The following is a 5,000-nucleotide window of genomic DNA, read 5'->3' on the forward strand; positions in this document are numbered from 1 at the left end:
ACTATAGGAAAATCGTCACATTCGTTACGATACAACCAACATTTAAACCCCCACCTTACCAACTATAGGAAAATCGTCACATTCGTTACGATACAACCAACATTTAAACCCCCACCTTACCAACTATAGGAAAATCGTCACATTCGTTACGATACAACCAACATTTAAACCCCCACCTTACCAACTATAGGAAAATCGTCACATGCGTTACGTTACAACCAACATTTAAACCCCCACCTTACCAACTATAGGAAAATCGTCACATTCGTTACGATACAACCAATATTTAAACCCCCACCTTACCAACTATAGGAAAATCGTCACATTCGTTACGATACAACCAACATTTAAACCCCCACCTTACCAACTATAGGAAAATCGTCACATTCGTTACGATACAACCAACATTTAAACCCCCACCTTACCAACTATAGGAAAATCGTCACATTCGTTACGATACAACCAACATTTAAACCCCCACCTTACCAACTATAGGAAAATAATCACATTCGTTACGATACAACCAACATTTAAACCCCCACCTTACCAACTATAGGAAAATCGTCACATTCTTTACGATACAACCAACATTTAAACCCCCACCTTACCAACTATAGGAAAATCGTCACATTCGTTACGATACAACCAACATTTAAACCCCCACCTTACCAACTATAGGAAAATCGTCACATTCGTTACGATACAACCAACATTTAAACCCCCACCTTACCAACTATAGGAAAATCGTCACATTCTTTACGATACAACCAACATTTAAACCCCCACCTTGCCAACTATAGGAAAATCGTCACATTCTTTACGTTACAACCAACATTTAAACCCCCACCTTACCAACTATAGGAAAATCGTCACATTCGTTACGATACAACCAATATTTAAACCCCCACCTTACCAACTATAGGAAAATCGTCACATTCGTTACGATACAACCAACATTTAAACCCCCACGTTACCAATTATAGGAAAATCGTCACATTCTTTACGATACAACCAACATTTAAACCCCCACCTTACCAACTATAGGAAAATCGTCACATTCTTTACGATACAACCAACATTTAAACCCCCACCTTACCAACTATAGGAAAATCGTCACATTCTTTACGATACAACCAACATTTAAACCCCCACCTTACCAACTATAGAAAATCGTCACATTCTTTACGATACAACCAACATTTAAACCCCCACCTTACCAACTATAGAAAAATCGTCACATTCTTTACGATACAACCAACATTTAAACCCCCACCTTACCAACTATAGGAAAATCGTCACATTCGTTACGATACAACCAACATTTAAACCCCCAGCTTACCAACTATAGTAAAATCGTCACATTCTTTACGATACAACCAACATTTAAACCCCAACCTTACCAACTATAGGAAAATCGTCACATTCTTTACGATACAACCAACATTTAAACCCCCACCTTACCAACTATAGGAAAATCGTCACATTCGTTACGATACAACCAACATTCAAACCCCCACCTTACCAACTATAGGAAAATCGTCACATTCTTTACGATACAACCAACATTTAAACCCCCACCTTACCAACTATAGGAAAATCGTCACATTTGTTACGATACAACCAACATTTAAACCCCAACCTTACCAACTATAGGAAAATCGTCACATTCGTTACGATACAACCAACATTTAAACCCCCACCTTACCAACTATAGGAAAATCGTCACATTTGTTACGATACAACCAACATTTTTCTAATTCAAATTTCTCTTGTACATTTTTAAAGAAAATGAACAGCGTGTTGTAAAGCATGCTTTGTTAAAGAATTTATGCATCCCAAGAACTTTACTGCTATTGTGTTTGAGTGATAAAAAATATATTTTGTGTTAGTTGGGTGTGAAGTTTTGGGGAAAATCCTGAAAATGACTGGTAAGATGAGAGTTAAACCCCCACCCATGACCTGAACTAGAAGCTGCCAGACAAGGCAAGAATGAAAATTATACGAAAAAAAAAACATCCCAAAAAAACCAGTCTATCTACCTCAACTGGTTTTTTTGGGGTTTTTTTGTTATTGTTGTTGTTGTTGTTTTGTTTTTTTGTTTTGTTTTTTGTTGTTTTTTTTTTCTTTTTTTTGTCTTTGTTTTTTTTTTTTGGGTGGGGGGGGGGGGGGGGGATTGTTTTGGGGTGGGATTTTTTTTGTATTTTTCTTTCTTCCTTTGTCTGGCACCTTTCATACACACTTATTGTTCAGATCTTTATCTTACAGAGGTGACTTGCTCAATGCTACAAAGGTTATTCGAACTCGGTACCTTTCAGATACGAAGCAAAGACCCTAGCGCTGAGCCATGCAGCATTTTGATTGAGCTTTTTATAAAAAGAATAATTGAGCTTTATGTAGCGCAATATCCACTAAATGTGCTCAAAGCGCTTTACAAGAGGTCCCTGGTCAACAGCAACATTTAACATCTAGGACGGACATGACGCCTGTTAGGCGATATTACAATTTTTCGGACGAAGACAACGCTGTTAACGGCCAGGTACTCATTTTACACATGAGTACGGTGAGAGAATGTGAGTAAAGAGCCTTTTCCAAGGACTCAACTATGCGCCGAGCGCGAGGCTCGAACCCAGGACCTTCCGATCCGAAAGCGAGTGTCATACCACTAGACCACATAGCCGCATTTTTATATTGTCTAGGGGAGAACAATAAATAGCATTTTCTCAAAGTGAAAAAAAAAAAATCAAACTAAAATTTTTCATAAATTTCTTGTCATTTTTACTATAAAATCATTTTTCTTAAAATTTCACCGTTTTGGTTATTCTAAACTTTAAACTTCATGTTTTGACATCTGGTTTACCACCGGTTTGAGCCAATGAGTCACATATCAAAACCAGGTTAACAAGACACAGGAATATAATATTATTAATTAATGTTTATTAGATCTGTTACCTCCCTTTCCCCAGGACGGATAGCCAAACGCAGGATTGCGCCAATACCCACCATTAGAACAAAGGAAAAGGTAAGTAGTTCTCACTCTATTATTTCTCTGCCGTCTGGATAGATAGTTCGAAGATGACGTCACTCAGGTCTTTGTTGTTGTTTTTTGACATCGGCGTTTAAGAGTAATGTTCACTGAACTGTATTAACCTGACTATAAACTATAAGAAGGGTACTGGACATCAAATACCCATAAAAGATCTCAAATGAATCACTCTATAAGATCACAAAAGAAAGACCAATCTCCCTTGACATTTTACAACAACGATGGCAACTTTTCGGTCACATACTACGCAGGGACAAAAACATACCAGCTAACCAAGCCATGTCGGGATATTTCCAAAAACACGGGAACCTTTTTAGAGGAAGACCGATCACAACACTCCCTGTGATCCTAAACAAAAACCTCACAACACTTGGACAAAGCATTAGTCTCATAACGGCAGGGGACCTTGAAAATCTGAGAACCCTAGCAGAGCACCGGCAATATTGGAGACACCTCACACAGGAAATACTGGAAACAGCCAAGGCGACCCGATCTTTCGATCGAGACGCGAAAGGCATCTAAGTCAAGTAAGTCATAAACGTTCATAGATACACACAGTTTTGTGTTGGTCCGTTATACTTCCGGATGGCAATGTTATGAGCTTATTAGCCAAGCGCATACTATCTATAAATTTTAAGTGATGTAATAATGGGGGAGGGGCGGGTTACTGCTTTTTCTTATTGGCTGAATAAGGGTTTTCAGCCCGAAACGTTTAGTATTTTGTTCTTTTTTTTTCAAAGCTGTTATTGTTCTATTTTTCTTTTGTCCATTACTTTTTACAGCTTTCAGAATTCTTTGACGACTGAATTTGGATAGTTTTTGGCAAATGTGACCCCTCGTCTCTAAACGGTATTACGTCGGATGGACCAGATGCTAAAAAGCCAAATTATAGTTAAACTGGTCGAACATATGAAACGTTTGTATTTAGCACAGTAAAATATGATATTCCTTCTCCTCTACAAAGCATAATATAAACTCAACTTAAGCATGATATTTCTGGCTACGAATTCCATTTTAAGCATCTTAATCATCCCGACGTAATACCGTTTTGAGACGAGGGGTCACAAATTGCAGTGGAAATATTATCTCGCCAAAATGATTTGTTTTTGTCAGAATGCAACAGATTGTCAATACATACCTGCTTCTGAAAATAGCGTAATTAAAATGTTTGGCCAGAAAGCTCGGTTACATAATGGGCATGATCTGTTTTCCCTTTCCATGTGCTCGAGGGCATCGGTCATATTGCAAAGTGTGCTCAAAATACCACATAGTGAAAAGTGTTCACAGCTTTTGAAATATCTCGAATCACGATTGGTCATTTTATTCAGAATGACACATGAGTATGTGTACAATTTTCAGAAACAAAACATCGTGTTTACATTTGTTAAGAAGCATCCAATCGTTGGACAGCGACAAATCATGTGATTGATGACTGGGTTGGACGAAAATATGAATATAGATAGTATGCAGTTGACGTCACTCAAACCTTTGTTATTGTATTTTGCCATCCGCGTTTGTGAGTGATTCTCACTGAACTGTATTAACCTGACTATAAAATTTCATGATTACACACAGTTTTGTGTGTTGGACGGTTATACTTCCGGATGGCAATGTTATGAGCTTCTTAGCCAAGCGCATACTATATACAGATAGTTCGAAGATGACGTCACTCAGGTCTTTGTTATTGTTTTTTTGCCATCCGCGTTTATGAGTAATGCTCACTGAACTGTTTTAACCAGACTATAAACGTTCATGGATACACACAGTTTTGTGTGTTGGTCCGTTATACTTCCGGGTGGCAATGTTATGAGCTTCTAAGTCAAGTGATACTATCTATAGATCGCTCCCATTAAAATGTTTTCCCAGAAATCTCGGGTTCATAATTGGCTATAACCAACGTGCACTTATTTTCAGGTCTGATAACCCAATTCATTATGGGCTCTTTGTTGTAATGGAA

The 5,000-nt window shown here is 37.9% G+C and overlaps 1 protein-coding gene across 1 annotated transcript in view; it reads left to right on the plus strand.

The window, feature by feature from the left end:
• Positions 1-2,961: 2,961 nt before the first annotated feature.
• Positions 2,962-5,000, plus strand: part of LOC144957896 (uncharacterized) — a 25,425-nt gene continuing 23,386 nt past the window's right edge. The window contains exon 1 of the mRNA XM_078889423.1: positions 2,962-3,019. The gene's annotated coding sequence lies outside the window, so the exon portion shown is untranslated. The remainder of the gene's footprint in view (positions 3,020-5,000) is intronic.

This window comes from Berghia stephanieae, chromosome 12, assembly GCF_034508935.2.
Source record: "Berghia stephanieae isolate SIO BIC M18660-M18661 chromosome 12, UCSD_Bste_1.3, whole genome shotgun sequence".
Classification (NCBI taxonomy): Eukaryota; Metazoa; Mollusca; class Gastropoda; order Nudibranchia; family Aeolidiidae; genus Berghia; species Berghia stephanieae.